Source organism: Orycteropus afer, unplaced genomic scaffold (genome assembly GCF_000298275.1).
Source record: "Orycteropus afer afer isolate SDZICR_OR568_19922 unplaced genomic scaffold, OryAfe1.0 scaffold00018, whole genome shotgun sequence".
Classification (NCBI taxonomy): domain Eukaryota; kingdom Metazoa; phylum Chordata; class Mammalia; order Tubulidentata; family Orycteropodidae; genus Orycteropus; species Orycteropus afer.
In genome coordinates, this window is record NW_006921605.1 from 20,715,249 (window position 1) to 20,738,360 (window position 23,112).

Below are 23,112 nucleotides of genomic sequence, written 5' to 3' on the forward strand. Positions count from 1 at the left end.
AGTGACTTAACTCACTCCAAAATACCCCCACACTCTAACATGGCCTAGAATGCCCTCCATGATCTGGCCCCTGGCTGCCTTCCAGCGTCATCTCTCACCATTCCCTCCCTCCAGCAACACTGAAATAACCACAGTATTGGATGTACTAGACAGGGTTCAAGTCTTTTCAAGTCTTAGCCCAAAGTTTATTGGTTAATCAAAATTCTGCAGTGATGGATACATAGATTTGATCCCATATTTTATGGCTTGTGAAGCCTTTGTATAACATTGTTAGTTATAAAAGAAGGAAATGAGTCACAAAACACCAGTAAAGTGGGGAAGAATGTTACATCTTATTGAGCGTAAGGGTGGAGTTAGAAGGATTCTGGGAGGAATTTTAAGTGATTAAGGAGTAGGGAAATGGCCAAGTTTGTACCTCCGTTTTGAGTCTTAACAAGAACTTCCTTCTGAGTTATTGAAATTGGCCAGGTTACTGTAAGTGGAAGTATTTTCTGCTGTGCCCTCTTCAGAAAACAAAAACTGCATGTAGGATGAACTAGGAAACAGTCCTTCGGAGTTGCGATCATTTATAATGATATGTAGCCTTCTGGTTGTATACTGCTCTACTGGAGTCCCAGAGCCCCACCACACATTTGAGATTCCTCTTAATGGCTTTCTGTCACTTATCATTATAGGTTTTTGTTTGTTTGTCATTTGTGTTTCACTTGTTTTGTTTGGTCTCTGACCATTACATTATTCCACTCATCCTTCAAATACCTACTGCATATCTTTTAGGTAAGGAAAGTCATGGAATACAAAATGATGTGGGCATTGTTTCTACCTTTGACAAGATCACAGTTTATGAACAAGGAAGAGTGATGTAAAAACACTTACTTTCACATAATATGGTAAGAGTGAGGCAAGAGACATCCAGCTCAAGCCAGCTTGAAAAATCATGTATAGAGTAGAAAATTCCTCTGCCCTGGTCCCCCTCCCTTCTTCCTCTGCCCATACTCCCCCTCCTCTCTTCTGCTCAGGCATGTTTAGCTTCTGTAAAAACTGCTAGCTGCAGGTGCTCTTTTTGCAGGTAACCAATCACCCTTTCACCCCGAATACCCCAGAAGAAGAACCCCATAAAAGCCCTATGTGGCCTTTGTTCAGGGCTCAGTCTCTGGATATGAATCCACTGAGTCTGTGCTAGCAATAATAAAGGTCATTCCTTTTTCACCATCCTGCTTGGTGTTAGCGTTTCTCTTGGCGGCTCCAGTAACAAAACTAACAATATATGCATGTGTAAGATAAACTTGAAACTAAGAGGAAGGGTAAATAAAATGGCTTTAGTGGGTCATGGAAGCTTGGAAAATATAAACTTTAGGATTAGATTAACTTTCATTAAAATTAGGAATTGGCGAGATTAAATATGCCTATGTTTGTTTGCTCTAGGAGTTGAGTATAGGGAGTAGATAATTAAGTAACCAAATTTGATGCTATAGCACAATCATTGGATAACAAAGAGGATCTACATATCTATTGGTTGAAGAAAATTTTATGAGCATCTACTAAATTTCAAGCACCATACAAGGTGCTAGAAGGAATAAAAATGTACTTAATACTAAGTTCAACAGAATCCTTGCCTTTGAGTAACTCAGTCTCTGGAGTGAGAAGGGCAAATATACTTATTGTAATGAAGTGATTGGGCTGAAACAAAACATTGTAAAACCAGGAAAACCTGCTGAAATTCATCTTTATTTAAGTCACTGCTTTGCAGTAGAGTGAGGAACATCCTGGATAAAAGACTTGAACCCTGTCTAGTATATCCAATACTGTGGTTATTTCAGTGTTGGTGGAGGACAATGTGGAGGGAGGGAATGGAATGGTGAGAGATGACGCTGGAAGGCAGCCAGGGGCCAGATCATGGAGGGCATTCTAGGCCATGTTAGAGTGTGGGGGTATTTTGGAGTGAGTTAAGTCACTTTGAGTATTAGCTGGAAAATTAAAAGAAATATTTGTATTTTAGAAAGGTCATTCTGAAAACTCTATGAATGGAAGGTTTTATTCACAATAGTAAAAAAAAGAGAGACAATACGTAGCCCTCTGTATTAACTCAAGTTGCAGGTGACAATCACCTAAAATAAGGTTAATAGCAGCAGACAGAAAAATTTAAGAATCAATTTACAAAATAGTAAATGAGTATAACACCATGGTAAGACTTGATATCAAAGGTGTGCAGTGCTAAGGAAGAGGGTAGAGTGAAAAATGATGCTAATTTTAAAACTTGTTTGTTAGGAACATGATGGTGCCACCAGCTGAGAGAGAGAAAGTAGAATCAGGAGACAGTTTATAGTAGACATTTTTAAATATAGAAACTTGAGATATAAAGATCTGAGGTTTTGCCAAACAGAAATGACCAACAGGAATCTGGTCTTACCAGATTCTGGGGAGAAGTCTGAGCTGGAGAAAAAGATCTAGGCATTTTCAGCACACAAATGACAGCTGCAACTGTGAGTGCAGATAATATTTTCCACAGAGAATTGTACAAATGAAATGGTTAATGGGATTAGGATACAACTACTTAACAGACGCCTTTTTAGTGGGACAATGAGTAATTTTTTCTCTCTTCCTTTCTATATTCCAAACCTACATTCTGCTCCATGTAAATTCATTCCTTGGTCAGAAAGTAGTCACAGTAGTTTTGTGTGTGATTGCTCAGAATTCAAAGGAAAGAGGCCAATGATTCTGGACTCATGGAAAAGGAAAGAACTTATACTCACATTAACACTATTTTCTTCTCTCAGCTTTGCAAAATCCTTTTTTGACTCCAGGTAAACCAGTGCTAGGAAATCTCATAAAATTATGTAACAACAAAGCACAGTAGTAGTTTCAGTGCTTACCATTAGGTGGCAGATTTTCTGTTAGATCTTCAAGTTCCCTGGGCGTTAGCTTGATCCCCAGGTATGCCAGGGCAGTGTCCAGGTTATTGGCATTAACCATCCCCCCTTGGGAATCAAACAGGGATGGAACATGAGAAAAAAAATTAGTTTAAAGTATTAAAAATACATTTTTGCATTTGAATTATCATCTGACTATATATATGTATACATATACTTTACCATTACTATCCTAAAAACAAAAGAGAAAATACACTTATGTGATTATTACTGCAAAAATGACATGTCCAAGAACATGAAATAATCAATAGAAAAATCAAAATTAGAACCTACTCCTTTAAGCCTTAACTTGGGAATATACCTGCAGTATAAATAGTTCCTGAAGGGATCAGTTACAAGGTTTAATTACAATCAATTTCATAGGGAATAGAAAGGGACTTGGCTACCAGGGCCCTAGATTGTTAATATATCACGATAAAGTGATGATATAAGATAACTTTCAAAATCCAAGCAGAAATCTCATCACTTTTTTTAAAATTTTTTTATTGTTACTTGAAAGTTTACAGAGCAAATTGGTTTTCCTTTCAACAATTCATAAATATTTTGTTCTGTGACACTGAATGTTAACAGCAGTGTAACAGCCCTCTTCCTACCTCCTCCCTGTGCTTACTGTTTCCTTCTTTCCTATCGCTTCCTGCCTTATGAGCTTTATCTCTGGGCAAAAGCTGCCCTTTTGACCTTGTACAGTTGATTGTTCTAAGGAGTACATACCTCCCTGGTGTTACTTTTCACTTAATAGGCCTGTCTATTGTTTGGTTGAAAGATTTTTTTTTTTATTAAGAAGAAATTCATATAACACAAAGTTAACCATTTAAAATGAACAATTCAATAGTGTTTAGTACATTCACAATGGTGTATAACCATCACCTCTATTTCTAGAACATTTTAAGAACCCCAAAAGAATACCCTGTCCCCTTTAAGTAGTTACTCCCCATTCCTGCCTATACCAAGCTCCTGGCTAATCACCAACCTGTTTTCTGTCTCCTTGGATTTACCTATTCTGGATATCTAATATAAATATGGAATCATACAATTTGTGACCAATTATGTCTGGCTTCTCTAATTTACAATAATATTTTCAAGGTTCATCCACATTGTAATATGTATCAGAACTTCATTTATATATTATATATTATATTCATAATATTTCATCTTATCCATATATACCAAAATTTGTTCGCCCTTTAATCTGCTGATGGACATTTGTGTTGTTTCTACATTTTGGCTATTGTGAATAATACTTCTGTCTGTCTGTCTGTTCTATTCATTATTTGAATTGGATCTCATATTTTATTAGTTATAGCACCACCAACCTGGTGGGAGCTGGAGCTATCATCATTGCTCTAAAATGGGGTAGCACTATTTTGACAATATTCAACCCCAAATTCTGTGAGCACTGTTCCTGACTACCACTGTTCCCTAAGGACCTGGATGTGTCCAGAGGCAGAATTCCACCTGCAGGACATTCACTTCCTCAAGTTCCAAGTGCTATGGCTTATCATTCGTTTCCATTCCCCCTTCTCCCTTCTCCCCTCTTATTCCAAGAGCCAGAAGCAAGAGGTAGAAGCAGAAAGTAGCTTTCAGCAAGTGTGTGCCTTTCCTCTGCATTAAAAAAATTATTTTTAATAACTTGCCTTCAGTAGACAGAATACATTGAAACAAAAATATTAAGAACCTTCATTAGTGGATTTAAATTCTATCAAAAGTCAAACATGATCTTTCTACACAATAATAGTAATAACAACAACAGACCCACTGCCGCTGAGTTGGTCAGTTCTGACTCACGGTGACCCCATGTGTTACAGAGGAGAACTGCTCCATAGGGTTTTCTCGCCTGTAATCTTCATAGCAGCAGATTGCCAGGCCTTTCTTCTGTGAACTGCTCTTAAATAATTCTCTAACAATTTGATAATCATTTAATTCATAAATTGCTGTGTATAATTTTTAGATTTTTGGTTTATAAATATAGATTCCCTGGAAAGACCTATTGAGACATTATAGTATAAAATATTATTGTGATGAACATGCCTAAATATAGATCTATATACAGGAATGTAGACAGGACTCATAATCTAGATGATACGTGAATATTGAAGATTTCAGACTTTCCTGCTTTTCTTACCAGGCTTTTAACTTACCTTTCATAGCTTTCACGCCATCTAACACTCTATTCTGAAACACATTTCCAGCAACTGTAAGAAAAGGAAACATATATGTCAGAAAGAGACGGGTATAAACATTCACTCCATTATTCCATAACACCAATAAGATAAATGTTGATAGTTAGGTGAGAAATGTGTTCTATCTCACCATTTAATTTTTTAAAAATTGAGTTATATAAAGGAAAATTATCTAACTGGGACAAGTCTTTGCTTTTTTTTTTTTTGTCAACTAGGAGACTGGCAGCTGAGGGAGAGAGGGAGAAATATTCATCTTTTGTTTCCTTTCTCTTCTGGTTTCTTTTTCTTTCATTCACTAGTTTCTCATTCCTCACAGTTTCCTTCCTTTTAGCTCTTAGATTATGGCAATCAGTTGTCTGGACAGATAATGATATTTACTTAGGTTCTGATGGCAAAACTTATGGGAGAAGGGCTTGGTGTATCATACACGAAATGTCAGTGCCCTTATTTTTCTAATAATTTTCAGCACTATTTAGCAGACTCTTAAATAGGTAAAATTTTTAAAACTGTTCATACAAAAGTATAAAACCAAGCTCCTGAGAGGGCCTCAGTGCACTTGCACAACTCACCATCAAATGGTAGAGTTTCTTGTAGCTTCATGAGTTCCTCATCTGTGAGTTCAATACCCATGTTTCCCAGAACATTTTCCAGGTGACTGACATGAATCTTTTCCCCTTTGAAAAAAAAAAAAAAGTTAACATCTGGGAATGTCTAGAACTATCTAACCATTCTACAAAATGCTAAAAAGTTCAATTTTGCCTATAATACATCATCCTCTATCTGAGGAAAAGTAAAAGAAAAATCAAATACTTTTAACTACACATAATTGATGGTTGTTGTTGTTGTTGTTATGTGCCGTCGAGTCGGACCCAACTCATAGCGAACCCTCCTTGGGTTTCCGAAGCAGTATCCCTATGGAAGTAGATTGCCCCATCTTCCTTCCGAGGAGTGGCTGGTGGGTTTGAACCGCCAGCCTTCTGGTTAGCAGTCAAGTGCCTTAAAAAGAACATAGTCCCTTAATACTTGCAAAAGGAAGGCTCTCTTATTGCAGGGCACAAGTCTAGCTAAAAATTTTTTTTTTTCATAATTGGCTAGCAAATTAAGATAATAGAGATGAGAAATTTTGGCATTATTTACTGCATTTATTATCCTTTTGGTCAGAATAACATAATTTTCTGTTCATAAAATTGTAACAATATGATCCTATCGAAGGTTTATATTTCCATTTATTGTGCAAATCTTTTTTATGATCCTTAAATAATCAGATGAATCTCATTAGTTTTTAATTCAAATTTTGATGCCAATATGTTGTTTTTGTTGTTATGTGCCGTCGAGTCAGCCCTGAATCATACCAACCCCTTCTTGGGTTTCTGAGGCAGTATCACTACAGAAGTAGATTGCCCCATCCTCATTTCGAGGAGTGGCTGGTGGGTTTGAACCGCCATCCTTCTGTTTAGCAGTCAAGTGCCTTAGGCACTATGCTACCAGAGCTCCTTGATGCCAATATAGAGAATCCATAAATGATTGATGCCAATATAGAGAATCTATAAATGATGTAAAATCTATAAATGACGTAAAAATGATCTAAATCTTAAATGATGTAAAAGCAAATCATAGCAAATGATTTTACTGAGTTGGACCTGACTCATAGCAACCCCACCTTGGGTTTCCAAGACAGTATCACCATGGAAGTAGATTGCTCAACCTTCCTTCTGAGGAGTGACTGGTGGGTTTGAACCACCAGCCTTCTGGTTAGCAGTCAAGTGCCTTATGCAGTACGTTACCAGAGCTTATATATATTCATTCCAAAAGAAAAAGCAAATTCACTGCCATTGACTCAATTTGACTCATAGCAACCCCTCCTTGGGTTTCCGAGGCGGTATCTCTACAAAGTAGATTGACCAACCTTCCTTCCAAGAAGTGGCTGATGGGTTTGAACCACCAGTACCAGTCTTCTGGTTAGCAGTCAATTGACTTGATGGCAGTGAGTTAATTTAGTTAGTTACATATATGTAATATATAATATACATATGGGTAATCTGATGGTATAGTGCCTACAGCATCTGACTGCTAACCACCAGGCTGGAGGTTCAAACTCACCAGCCACCCCTCAGAAGGAAGACTGGACAATCTACTTCCATAGTGATATCGCCTCAGAAACCCAAGGAGGGGTTGCTATGAGTTGGATCTGACTCGACAGCAACGAGGTTTTTTGGTTATATATATTATATATAATAAAATATTATATATAGAGAGAGAGAGAGAGAGAGAGAATATGCCATTTAAAAGTACAAATATAGATGTCCCAATTTAAAAGTAAAGCACTATTAGAGAAGAAGAACAAAGTAGGAGGTTTCACACTCTCAATCTCAAAACCTACTATACGGCCATGGTAGTTAACACAAGCTGATATTGGCACAATGACAAACACATGGACCAATGGAACAGAATTGAAAACCAAGAAGTAAATCCATACACCCATGGACAGCTGATCTTTGACAAAAGCCCAAAACCCATTAAATAGGGAAAAGAATGTCTCTTTAGCAAATGGTGCTGGGAAAACTGGATATCTATTTCCAGAAAAATGAAACAAGATCCATATCTCACACCATACAGAAAAACTAACTCAAGATGGATCAAAGACCTACATGTAAAACCAAAAACCACAAACATCATCAAATGAAAAATAGAGACAAACATAGAGGCCCTAATATATGGCATGAATACACTATCAAACATAACTACAATGCACAAACAGCAGAAGACAAACTAGGTGACTGGAGCCTCCTAAAAATTAAACATATATGCTCATTAAAAGACTTCACCAAAAGAATAAAAAGAGAACCTAAAGAGTGGAAAAAAATTATTGGCAATGATATTTCTGACAAGGAACTAATGTCTAAAATTTATAGAAAACTTCAACACCTCAACAACAAAAAAACAAACTATCCAATTAAAAAAAATGAGCAGAGAACATGAACAATACTTCACCAAAGAAGACATTCAGATGGCCAACAAACATGAAGAAATGCTTGCAATTATTAGCCATTAGAAAGATGCAAGTCAATACAACAATGAGATGTCATCTCACTCCAGCAATAATAACAAAGCTCAAAGAAACAGAAAGTAACAAAAGCTGGTAAGGGTGTGGAAAGACTGGAACCCTCATACACTGTTGATGGGACTTAAAATGGTATATCCATTGTGGAAAATTGTATGGTATTTCCTTAAAAAGTTGGAAATAGAAATACCATTGTTTTTGTGTTGCTGTTGTTATGTGCCATTGAGTCGGACCCAACTCATAGTGACCCCTCCATGGGTTTCTAAGGCAGTATCACTATGGAAGTAGATTGCTCCATCTTCCTTCTGAGGAGTGGCTGGTGGGTTTGAACTGCCAGCCTTCTGGTTAGCAGTCAAGTGCCCTAGGCACTACGCTACCAGAGCTCCCAGAAATACCATATGATCCAGCAATTCCACTACTAGGTGTATATCCTAGAGAAATAAGAGCCATGGCATGAACAGATATATCCACACCTATGTTCATCAAAGCATTATTCACAATAGCAGAAAGACCAGAAACAACCTTAGTGCCCGCCCATCAATGGATGAATGAATACACTATGGTACATACACACAATGGAATACTATGCAACATTAAAGAATAATGATGAATCTGCAAAACACCTTATGAACTGGATGAACCCAGAGGACACTCCGTTGAGTGAAATACTATATCACTACTATAAAAAGTCAAGAGAAGGTTTATACACTGAAAGAAACATTCTTTGAAGGTTACCAGGGGCAGGAGGGTAAGGAAAGATAAATCACTAACTAGAGTGTAGACACATATTAACTTGGGTGAAAGAAAGACAACATACAATAAGGAGAAGGTAAGACAAAATGGTTAAGGCAAATGAAGACACTGGAAGGACACAAGAGTTGTTAAAGGTAACAGGTAAACACTATTACATACACAATATTGTGATAACAATAATAACAATAATCTACACATAGATACATAGATAGATATGCAAGTTGAATAGGTGTGGGAAGGTGAATGGCACTACACCCACAAATACATATAGGTCTGACAGAGGATATTCTACATATGTATTTATATATGCTGCAAATATATCCAGGGATGTCTTAGTTCTCTAGTGCTGCTATAACAGGAATACCACAAGGGGATGGCATTAACAAACAGGAATTTATTATTTTACAGTTTAGGAGGTTAGAAGTCTGATTTCAGAGCACTGGTTCTAGGGGCTGGGTGAAGGTCCCTTAACCTTGGGCTTTAGCTCTGCCTCTTGTTCCAGGCCCACTGGAGCTGAAGGCTACTTCTAACTCATGCAGTTGCTGGCTGCTGAGGCTGACAAACCCAAGATCAGCAGGTAGAATGCCACAATCCCAAGATTGGCAGGCAACATGGCAGGCCACTAATTCAAGTTTAGGGACAATCCCATGATTGGCAGAAAACATGACCCAAAATGTGCAAAAAAGCTAGAGACCTTTCTTAAAGCTTCTCCATATATACTGGAAGCAGGGCACACCTCAGAGATAATTCCCTTCAACTACGTAGGTACTCACAGCAAATCACACCTTAGGCTTCAGTTCTGCCTCTTGCTCCTGGGCACTGGAGCTGGAGGTGTCTCTTCACTCAGGCAGCCACTGGCTGCTAAGGCTGACAAACCCAAGGTTGACAAATAAAATGGCACAGTCCCAAGATTACCAAACAACATGGCAGGCCACTAGTTCTAGTCCAGAGACAGTCCCAAGACTGGCAAGAAACACAGCAGGCTACTGAATGAAGACTTGGTTACATGCAGGGTTTAAGCATGCCAAAAAGTTGCAGAGCCCTTTCCCAAAACTTCTCCTTATATACTAGAAGCAGACCACATTCCTAAGGGAGCTACTCACCTGTTCCAGTAGATTCCACCATGAAGGTGATTACCAATCTCATCATGGGTAATAACTATATCTAGTTGCTCAGCCACTCAAAAGCAGGCCCAGCCAAGTTGACACCTAACCTTAATTCCCACAAGCATACAGGGGAAACATTATGAAAACTTCTTAACTATAACTTAACACCTTGAGGGAATGAGTTATTGGGCCTTAGGGCTCAGGACCATAGTCTCAGGGGACATCAAGGTCAATTGGCATAACACAGCCCACAAATACAGTGTTCTATATCCTCCATAGGTGAGTAAGCAACTTGGGTCTTAAAAGTTTGTGAGCAGCTATCTAAGGTGCAGTTATTGGTCTCTCGCTGTCTGGGGCAAAGAGTAGTGAAGAAAATCAAAGATGCAGGAAACAATTAGTCCAAAGGACTAATGGAGCACATGACCCTGAGACCAGAAGAACAAAATGGTACCTGGGTACTACTGCCAACTGCTCTGATTGGAATCACAATAGGAGAGGGGCCTGGATAGAGTAAGAGAAAAATGTGGAACAAAATTCAAAAGCAAAAAAAGAACAGGCTTACTGATCTGATAGAGACTGGTGGAACCCCAAGACTATGGCCCTTAGATACCCTTCAAGCTGTAACTGAACTCATCTCGTGGCTCAATTTTTAGCTAAACAATAGACAGGCCTATCCAATGAACAATAAGACCAGGGAAATACACACTAATTAGAGCAATCAATCATATGAGATCAGAAGGGGAGTAAGAAGGCAGGAAAGGATAGGAAAGGACAATGGAAACAGTAAACATAGGGAAAAAATATGAAGAGTACTGTTATATTGGGGAGATTACAATCAATATCACAAAACGAAATGTGTATGAATTATTGAATGGAAAACTAATTTGCTCTGTAAATTTTCACCAAAATCCCAATAAAAAGTTAAAATAAAAGCAATCTCTTATCAAAAGTAGATGTCAGCAAAATTAGCAGAGTAGGAGGCTCCAAGGACCTGTCCCTTAACAAAAACATCAAAAAAGAGAACAAAAAATGTCAGAATCAACTCTGTTGGAACTGTGGAAAATAGTCAAAGATTTATAGCAACGAAGCAAACACTGAGTAAAGAGAAAGGTTACAGTGGTATTGTAACCTAGTATTGTTCCACTCCCCTGCCCAATGTAGTAGTAATCTTGGAGACAGTGGCATACATTCCTGGTTGTATGGACTTTGCCAATAGAATACACAGGAATCAAATCTACTACATCTGTGGAAATAGATGGAGAAGCTCTATATTAGTCAGGGCAAGGCCAAGAGCCAGCTGTGGGATAGACCATCAACTGCTCATGTGCAAGTTCAAGTAGAAGCTGAAGAAAATTAAAACAAGCCTACAAAAGCAAAAATAACAACCTTGATTATATCCCACATGACTTCAGAGACCATCTGAAGAATAGATTTGACACACTGAACACCAATGACTGAAGAGCAGATGAATTGTGAGATGACATAAAGAACGTCACATATGAAGAAAGCAAAAGGTCAGTAAAAAGACAGGAAAGAAAGACCAAAATGGATGTCAGAATACTCTAGAAACTTGCTTAAGCTAAAGTAAAAGGAAGAAATGTTGAAATAAAGAGAAGAACTGAAGATTCCAAAGGAAAAATAGAGGGGACAAAGTAAGCTATAATAATAAAATGTGTAAAGACCTGGAAAATCAAAGCATAAGAACATGCTCAGCATTTCTCAAGCTGAAAGAGCTGAAGAAAAAATGCAAGCCTTGAGTTGCAATACTGAAGGACTGAAAACCAGAGGAATTGTGGGATAACATCAAGAACATCATCCATGAAGAAAGCAAAAGGTCATTAAAAGACAGGAAAGGAAGAAAAGACCAAAATGGATGTCAGAAGAGACTCTGAAACTTGTCCTTGAACAAAGAGTAACTAAAGCAAATGGAAGAAATGACAAGATAAAAGAGCTGAACAGAAGATTTCAAAGAACAGCTTGAGAAGACAAAGCCAATTATTACAATGAAATGTGCAAAGAACTGGAGTTAGCAAACCAAAAGGGAAGAAGACTCTCAGCATTTCTTAAACTGAAACAACTGAGGAAAAAATTTAAGCTTCGAATTGCAATATTGAAAGATTTCATGGGAAGTATGTTGAAAAATGCAGGAAACATCAAAAGAAGATGGACGGAACACACTGAGTCACTATACCAAAAAGAATCGGCAGATGATCATCCATTTCAGGAGGTGGCATATGATCAAGAACCAATGTTATTGAAGGAAGAATTCAAAGCTGCATGGAAGGAACTAGTGAAGAACAAGGCTTCAGGAATTGACGGAATACTCATTGAGATGTTTCAACAAATGGATGCCCGCTGGAGGCACTCACTTGGCTATGCCAAGAAATTTGGAAGACAGCTACTTGGCCAACTGACTAGAAGAGATTCATATCTGTACCCATTCCAAAGAAAGGTGATCCCAGAGAATCCAGAAATTATCGAACAATATAATTAATATCACATGTAAGTAAAATCTTACTGAAGATAATTCAAGGATGGTTGCAGCAATATATTGACAGAGAAGGTCCAGAAATGCAAGCTGGATTCAGGAAGGGACATGGAATGAGAGATTTCACTGCTGATGATAGATGGATCTTAGCTGAAAGCAAAGAATACCAGAAAGATGTTTACTTGTGTTTTATTGACTATGTCAAAGCATTCAATTGTGTGGATCTTAACAAATTATGGATAACATTGAGAAGAATAGAAATTCCAGAACACTTAATTGTACTCATGAGGAACCTGTACATAGATCAGGAAGCTGCTGTTCAAACTGAACAAGGGGATGCTATATCGTTTAAAATCAAGAAGGGAGTGCATCAGGGTTGTATCATTTCACCATGCTTATTCAATCTGTATGCTGAGCAAGTAATCTGAGAAACTGGACTATATGAAGAAGAATGTGGCATCAGGATTGGAGGAAGGCTCATTAACAACCTGCAATAAGCAGATGACACAACTTTGCTTGCTGAAAGTGAGCATGACTTGAAGCTTACTGATGAATTAAAGACTATAGTCTGCAGTATGGATTACACCTCAATATAAAGAAAATTAAAATCCTCACAACTGGACCAATAAGCAGCAAGCATCATGATAAATGGAGAAAAGACTGAAGTTGTCAAACACTTCATATTACTTGGTTCTATAATCAACACCAATGGAAGCAATAGTCAAGACATCAGGTGATATATTGCATTGGGAAAATCCAGCAAAAGACTTCTTTCAAGCGTTGAAGAGCTAAGATGTCTCCTTGAAGACTAAGGTGCATCTAATCTGGGCCATAGTATTTTCAATCACCTCTTATGCATGTGAGAGCTGGACAATGGATAAGGAAGACCAAAGAAGAGTTGATGCTTTTGAGTTGTGATGCTGGTGAAGGATACTGAAAGTACCACGGACTGCCAGAAGAACTAACAAATCTACCTTGGAAGAAGTACAGCTGGAATGCTCCTTGGAGGTGAGAATGGCCAGACTTAGTCTCACATATTTTGGCCATGTTGTCAGAAGGGACCATTCCCTAGAGAAGAACATCATGTTTGATATAGTGGAGGATCAATGAAAAAGGGGAAGGCCTTCAACGAAGTGGATGGATACAATGGCTGCAACGATGGGCTCAGGTACAGCAAGTATTGTGAGGCTGGTGTAGGACTGAACAGTGTTTCATTCTGTTGTGTATTAGGCCACTATGAGTCAGAGGTGACTCGACAGCACCTAACAACAATAGAAACATGGGCAAAATACTGAACGATGTGAGAAGCACCAAAAGAAGATGGAATGTACACAGAGTCACTGCACCAAAACTAATTGGTAGACATTCAACTATTTGAGGAGGTAGTATATGATCAAGGACTGATGGCAGTGAAGGAAGAAGTCCATGCCACACTGAAAGAACTGGCAAAAAAATAAATGAAAATAAAAATAAGTCTCCAGGAATTGATGGAATACCCATTGAGATGTTTCAACAAACAGATGCTCACTCATTTATGCCAGGATTCGGAAGACAGCTATCTGGCCAACCAACTGGAAGAGATACACATTTGTTCTCATTCCAAAAAAGGTGATCCAACAGAAAATGGAAATCATTGACAATATCATAAATATCACACAGAAGTAAAATTTTGTTGAAAATAATTTTAAAAATGGTTGCAGCAGTACACTGACAGGGAACTGCCAGAAATTCAAACCAGATTCAGAAGAGGACAGGGAGTGAAGGATGTCATTGCTTTCATTAATGGATCTTGGCTAAAAGCAAAGAATACCTGAAAGATGTTCACTTGTGTTTTATCGACTATGCAAAGGCATTTGACTATGTGGATCATAACAAATTATGGATAACCTTATGGAGAATGAGAATTCTGAAACACTTAATTGTGCTCATGAGGAATTAAACATAGACCAAGAGGCAGTTGTTCTAAAAGAACAAGGGGATAATGCATGGTTTATATCAGGAAATGTGTGCATCAGGGTTGTATCCTTTCACAATACTTATTCAATCTGTATGCTGAGCAAATGATCAGAAAAGCTGGATTATATGAAGAAGAATGTACCAGAAGGATTGGAGGAAGACCCATTAACAATCTGTGATATACAGATGACACAATTTTGCTTGTTGAAAGCAAAGAAGACTTCACACACTTACCGATGAAGATCAAACACTACAGCCTTCATTATGGATTACACCTCAACATAATCAAAATTAAAATCCTCACAACTGGACCATTAAGCAACATCATGATAAATGGGGAAAAGACTGAAGTTGTCAAGGATTTCATTTTACTTGGATCCACAAGCAACACTCATGGAAGCAGCAGCCAAGAAATCAAACAACATATTGTATTGGGCAAATCTGCTGCAAAAGACTTCTTTAAAGTGTTAAAGAGCAAAGATGTCACTTTGAAGACTGAGGTGCACCTGACCCAAGCCACTGTCTTTTCAGTAGTCTCATATGCATGTGAAAGCTGGACAATGAATAAGAAAGACCACAGAAGAACTGATGTATTTGAATTGTGGTGCTGGGAAGAATATTCAAAATACCATGGACTTCCTGAAGAATGAACAAATCTTTTTTGGAAGAAGAATAGCCAGAATGCTCCTTAGAAGCAAAAATGACCAGACTTCATCTCTGGTATTTTGGTCATGTTATCAGGAGGTACAAGTCCCTGGAGAAGGGTATCATACTTGGTAAAGTAGAGGGCCAGCAAAAAAGGGGAAAACCTGTAACAGATGGATTGACATAGTGACATGATGGGCTTAGGCATGGCAACAATTGCGAGGGTGGCGCTGGATTGGGCAGTGTTTCATTCTGTTGTTGTTGCTATGAGTTGAAAATGACTCACCAGCACCTAACAACAAGTTTCAGAGGGAGCAGAGTGGACTTGTTTTCTAGTTACTGTGTTTGTTTCAACCTGCCTGAGGATTTCCTGAATGAATGAAACAAAGTTCTGGCTTTTATTTCACTTAATCAGAAAAGTGGTATGTGAAGGGTATGCCTCAAATTTTCCACTGAAAGGCAAATTATTTCACCTGAGGCAAAGATTTAGTAGCAGTAAATAACAGACATGCCAAGGACCTGGAAGGAAAAGCCAGAGTATAATTACTTTGGGAAATAAAGGCTTTGATAAAGCTCCCACAAATGACAGAGGCTATAGAAAGCTATACATATACCCAGGATAGGATGTAGGGGATGTCTGTTAGAACAGTAATCATTTTGAGGTCAACCCCCCAGTTCTAAAGATTGGCATATTTTTCGTAGCAGATATTCAGTTGAACTTTATAAAAATCAATAAAACACACTAACATGGACATAAAAAAATATATAATTATCTCACAAATAAATTATTTTCTACATAGACTACATATTATATTTTACCAAGGAAAAAAAATCTAAAAATTGTCACTATTGTTAAGTTACTTAAAACTCATGGTAATCTTCAAATTTTAAGTAACAAATTATAGATATCATGTAAAAACATTTATACCATTAAAATTTACAAATGAATATCCCAAAAATGTAACAAATATTTACTGAGAATATACCTGTATTAGAAGAGTGACCAGGAAAAAATACAAGTTGTTAATATATTTGCTAAATCTAGGCTAAATAGAGTATTTCTTCTTTTGTGTGTTCTGACTCTACTGAGACAGAATGTTTCTAAAGTTATTTCTATAGTAAAACTGGCTAGGTCAGGAAAGCATGAAAAATGCATTAGTTCTAGTGGGCCATTAGCAATTCTCAGAACCAAGATGAAAAGAGAGGTGCAGGGATAGCTTAATCTGGATACATGCTTCCTTGGGTCACATTTTAACTAAATCTTGCCCTCACCAATATAGTCACATGTACATGTCGACAAACATGAGAAAAACTTAGACTTAAATGTGAAGTCAAGGCCTCCTGTCCCAAAAGATGAAATTGAGTCTCTAAGCAAGAACCTTGTTAGCCTTTCCGGAAGCTTCATTTCATACTCATTCCCAATGTTAACTCCTCCTATGACCAAACCACCAATAAACACTAATTTAAAAGAGAAAAGAGAAAAGGTTTAATCATTCCACAATGACCATTTTATTTCATTTATATATTTTCATTTAATAATCTTTTTCATTTGCCTTTGTTGATCCTAAATTGCTATTACTTTAAAATGAGAAATGGTAATTGATGGCAAGACTAGAAGAGAGTTCCAAATAATAGCTACATTTTTTCCCTCATAATTCTGCTCATTTTATCAATATGAAAAAAAAAATAGCAACTTCATAATAACTTAAGATAGACCTTTTGAGCTAAAAAAAGAAGTTTTCTAGTATGAAAACTGGTGGTTTCACATACAGATTCATTTTTGGTAATGGTTACATCATTGCACGCAAAGAAAATAAGATAATGAGGACCACTTGCATATTCCTCCTGGTAGATTGAAAGCAGTGAAAACTAGAGAATAAATTAACAAAAATACATTTTAGGAAACAGTGCCTATCTTACCCAAAAATGGAACTACATGTCACCTTAATGAACAAGCATTGATTTGTTAAAAGTTATAAAATGGTCAGGGAATATTTCAGACAGGTACTTCTTAGCCCCACTGGAATGTTTCCAGGTTAATATTTTTAACATTTTCTTATTTGGTTTGGGTTTTAGTTTTGCCATAAACCATCAATTACAAAATTTTAGAGTTTGTCTCTCACCCATCAAGAGGGATTAGAAGTCTGAGAACAATCAGTTTGGATCCTGGAAACTAGCTCAGGAGTGTGAGAAGTAGGCAGAAGCAAAACTAGGGAGCCTGGGCATTGAGGTATCCCATATATTCAGGCTTGATGTTTTGTTACTTAGATAATTTCCCATGTTGGATGCATTGTCTTTTCATTCTAATGCTTCTCAATTTTCCTATGTTAAAGTTTCTTCTATTCTGTGTATCCCTCTTCCCTACCCAAGGTTTCAACGCACTGCCATTGAGTCGGATCTGACTCACAGCGACCCCTCCTTGGGTGTCCAGGGCAGTATCACTACAGAAGTAGATTGCTCAACCTTCCTTCTGAGGAGTGACTGGTGGATTTGAGCCACCAGCCTTCTGGTTAGCAGTCAAATGCCTTAGGCACCACGCCAACAGCTCTCTCACTTTGCCTATTGGGAAGCCAGCCCTGGCTGAGGGCAAAACACTCCAATTCATGGAAAGCCTGAAGGACTTACTTCCTCTTCGCTGCTCCTTGAAGCCATAAAATGTAGATTAGTGCTTTCTGCTGCAAATCTAATTAAGAATCACTCAATAACACATGTTTATTCTCTCCCAGCAAAAATCGCCAAGTGACTTACCATCAATATAACTACAAAACACACAACCTATAATGAGGTGTCTTACCCAAGCGTTATTTATCTCTAACTAATAAGTGTCTTACCCAAGCGTTATTTATCTCTAACTAATAAGTGGCCCTGGCTGGCCACACTCTCAGCTGAAACAAAATTGCTAAATATGTCAAGAGACAAAAATATTCTTGCTTGTAGTTTGAGTCATTCTTAATATTTTCTGTCTTATTAATAACAAATAAGAGGTTTCAGAGGTTCTTTTCTAGAAATCCATATGTCTTGGGACGTCTTGAGCAGTTCAAATATATCTTCAATGCTTACCATCAACTGGTAGATTGTGTGTCAAATCACTAATTTCATTTTCTGTAAGGTTCATTCCCATGTTTTGCAAAAGAGACTCTACTTTACTGACATTGATAATCCCTCCTTGGCAAAAGAGAAGAATGTGAGAAATATGCCTAAGTATTTCTTCATTCTGCAGAGATTTCACCTTGGCATGATGGTAGTAAGTACACACATGTAGTAAGTCCTCTGACCACCTAAGTAGTTTCCAAACCCTAAGAAATCAATCTTCTCACCAGAGAATATGTTACACAGAAAACGAAGGATGGAAACAAAACAAAACATATAAATACATACAAATAAAGGCCACACACATCCTCATAAAGAACAGCCAGATCTGAGGCAGAAAATCTGTGTTTGTGTGTGTATGTGGGTGGGTGGATAGACATGTGTGTGAGGAGTGAAATCTACCTACATTAAAATGTTATAAAGCTGCTATATTGAATACAATTTAGTATTAGTACACAAATAAATAGACCAAGAAACAGAATATAAATTACAAAAGTAGACGAGTACATACGGAAATCAAGTATATACTTAGGATGACATCTTGAACTGAGAAGGGGGATGATGGAGTGGTTTTTTTAGTGGCATGTGAAAATTTTATACAATTAAAATTCTGTGTCCATCAATACAGATTTGTTTTTTTCTCCCCTCCCCTCCCATCCCTGGTAACCAACAAAGAAAGTTTCATTCCATATATAAACCTTTCCTTGACTTTTAACAATAATGAACTAATACAGTATTTGTCCTGAGATTGACTTATTTGACTCAGCATAATGTCCTCCAAGTAGGATGATGGACCTTTAAATAAATAGTTTGGGGACAACTTATAGCCATTTCCAAAAAAATAAAATGAGATCATTGTTTTTCAATGGAATGTATTATGAGCTACACAGTGGAACTAGGGTTGATGTGAAATGAATGTAAATGAGTAAGGGAAGGAAATAAGCTAACATTTATTTCTGAACTGTGTATGAACCAGTGTCCCCATCGTGGCACTGACATTTGGCACAGCTACTGCTGGTTACAATCAAGAAAAAAATAATTTTACTTCCTGCTATATTCTCTGTGAGTTAGTACTTGAACATCAAATGACTCCTGTGAGATTACAAGGGGACACATCTGGTTTGATATTTTATAAAATGATTTAGGGTCTTCTGGTAGTATACTAGATTTTTTTCTCTAGTCCAGTTTCTTTTCCAAACATTATCAGATGTTGTTCTAAGCAATTTACACGTATCAGCACATTTTATTGTCACAGTAACCCTAGGTGATTTGAAATTTTACTATGCCTCATTTTACAAATGAGGAAACTGAGGCGATGAGGGATTAAGTAACTTCCCCTAAACTCTGGCAGTATAGTGCCTAAGGCACTTGACTGCTAACCAGAAGCCTGGCGGTTCAAACCCACCAGCCACTCCTTGAAAGGAAGATGGGGCAATCTATTTCTGTAGTGCTACTGCCTTGGAAACCCAAGGAGGGGTCGCTATGAGTCAGGTCCAACTTGACGGCACATAACAACAACAACAACAACAACCACCTAATCACACAGTAAATGAGAGAGGGTTTCTGGCTTGAAAGCCTGCTAGCCTTCAGCTACTTCACTTGGAAAAAAAAAAAAAAAAGCCATCTTTCAAGAACAGTAACATCTTCTAAAAGTTGTCTGGGGTAGTATTTCTTTTTGACTTAGATGGGAAATGCAATTGCTATACAAGTTCTCACAAATAAACATATTATAAGGTCCTGTGAAGGGACATAAAATGTAGTGAATACACTGCCTTTGAAATGCTCACCATCAACTGGCAGATTGTTCATCAACTCCCAGTGTTCCTTATCTGTAAGTTCTATCTTCATGTTTCCCAGGATGTTTTCCATGTCATTGACATCAATCTCTCCTCCTTCAAAGCAAAAGAAATGGAGACTTTAGGGAATATTGTGGATAATGTCATGAATCCATACAATAATAATAAAAATAATCTGTGCAGTATTACATCCAAGAGCAGGATGAATAGATACCTGACTGTGGTGTAGTAAATTACTTAGTGTGGCTTTTCTACCCATAAATCTTTGTAAACTCCAAGGTGGGATTTTCTATGCAACTGAGGAGCTCCTGATTGCTGAAGTTGTCCACCTGGGCTATTTCTGTTGGGCGTGGCACAATACAATGTTCTGGGAGGTTCCCACTCTCTCTCACGTGCTTAGAGTTCTGATGCTATAATTGGCTAGTTTGACCACTCTGCCAGGCTCAAAAGGAGGCTTCCTAGGGGCAGAACTCTCTCTCTGACTGCTGGCTGAGGAAGGACGTGCTCCTGCGAGAGACGTGCTGCTACAAGAGACACGTGCTGCTGGAAGAGACATGCGCTACTGGGAAAGAGACTCAAGTGGCACGCGTTGCTGAGTAAGACACGGAGGACATGCACTGCTGGGGGAGAGACTGTGAGAGACTTGGCTGAGGGACGGTGGGCCGGGAGAGAGACTGAGCGTTTTTCCTGAACTTGAATTGTAGCCTGGTACTTCCCTAATAAACCTCATAATCTGTGAGTTCTGTGTGGCCACTGCAGTGATTTATCGAACCCAGGAGAGAGAGGTGTGGGTGCTTTGGGAGGAATGGTTGGTGAAAGGGCTGGAGGGAGGCAGCATGTCTGGCCTTGCAGTAATAGGCCTTGCACTATTGATGGTGATTCTGCCTTCCTCTTGTGGGATTAGAGGAGGTCAGAACATGTGGCCTCCTTGTCATTTTTGTACTGACCTACCAAACAGACCATCAGGCCTTCAGAAAAAACTTTCTCCTTAGTTCTAGGATAATTTCTGAATGATGGGTGAGGTAACAGAACATACAATTTTGAGTATATAATTTACAGTAATAGGATGAAATAGATTGAAGATCCAAATAATTTTGCCAGCAGGTACTTATTTTACTTTGAGATCACATCTAACTTTACCAAAATTTTACTTCACTATTTACTGTACTGAACTAAAATTTAGCTTTCCCATCCAAAGAATATATATTAATTATTGGCTAAGATTCCAGGTAACGATGTTGGAAACAAAAGAGCATTTTGATATACTATTGCTACAAATGTCAAAAAATTTAGGCATTTATACATAAATATTTCATCCTGAAAAGTGGGAGCATAGTAGATTTTTAAAACCTATACAAGCATGATGTGGAAAGAGCACTAAATTAGTTTAGTGGCAAGAATTAGGTTCTTAGATATATAGTAGCATCTTACTCACCTGCAACAGCTTTTACTCCACCCATTAACCTGACATCAACTTTCTCATTAGCTATAAAAAAAGAAGTAGGATTTAGACAAATGATCTATATCCCTCCTGAATTTAGAGACCATATAAAGAATAGATTTGGTGCATTGAATACCACTGACCGAAGACCAGAAGAAATGTGGGATGACATCAAGAACATCACCCATGAAGAAAGTAAGAGGTCATTAAAAAGACGAGAAAGGAAGAAAAGACCAAAATGGATGTCAGAAGAGACTCTGAAACCTGCCCTTGAGCAGAGAGTAGCTAAAGCAAATGGAAGAAATGGCAAGATAAAAGAGAGCTGAACAGAAGATTTCAAAGAGCAGCTCAAGCAGACAAAGCCAATTACTATAATGAAATGTGCAAAGACCTGGAGTTAGAAAACCAAAAGGGAAGAACACCCTTGGCATTTCTCAAGTGGAAAGAATTGAAGAAAAAAATTTAAGCCTTGAGTTGCAATATTGAAAGTTTCTATGGGCAAAATACTGAATGATGCAGGAAGCATCAAAAGAAGATGGAAAGAATACACAGAGTCACTGTACCAAAGAGACTCAGTCCATCTTCATACATTTCAGGAGGTGGCATATGAGCAAGAACCAATAGTATCGAAGGAAGAAGTTGAAGCTGCACTGAAGGAATTGGCAAAAAACAAGGCTCCAGGAATTGATGGAATACCCATTGAGATGTTTCAATAAATGGATGCCCCCCTGGAGGCACACACTTGGCTATGCCAAGAGATTTGGAAGACAGCTACCTGGCCAACTGACTGGAAGAGATCCATATTTGCACCCTTTCCAAAGAAAGGTGATCCCACAGAATGTGGAACTTTTTTTTAACAATATCATTAATATCACATGCATGTAAAATCTTGCTAAAGATAATTCAAAAACAGTTGCAGCAGTATATTGCCAGAGAACTTCCAGAAATGCAAGCTGGTTTCAGAAGAGGACATGCAATGAGGGATATCATTGCTGATGGCGAATGGATCTTGGCTCAAAGCAAAGAATACCAGAAAGATGTTTACTTGTGTTTTATTGAGTATGCAAAAGCATTTGATTGTGTGGATCATAACAAATTATGGGTAACATTGAGAAGAATGGGAATTCCTGAACACTTGATTGTACTCATGAAGAACCTGTACATAGACCAGGATGCTGTCGTTTGAACAGACCAAGGTGACACTGTATGGTTTAAAATCAAGAAGGGAGTACATCAGGGTTGTATCCTTCCACCATACTTGTTCAATCTGTACGCTGAGCAAATAATCTGAGAAGTTGGACTATATGAAGAAGAATGAGGCATCAGGATTGGAAGAAGAATTATTAACAACCTGCAATATGCTGACAACACAACTTTGCTTGCTGAAAGTGAGGATGACTTGAAGCACTTACTAAGGAAGATTGAAGAATACAGTCTGCAGTATGGATTACATCTCAATGTAAAGAAAACAAAAATTCTCACAAGTGGACCAGTAACAGCACCACAATAAATGGAGAAAAGACTGAAGTTGTCGGAGACTTCACATTGCTTAGTTCTACAATCAATGCCAACAGAAGCAGCACTCAGGACATAAGACAACGTACAGCACTGGGCAAATCGGCTGCAAAGGACCTCTTTCAAGTGCTGAAGAGCAAAAATGTCTCCTTGA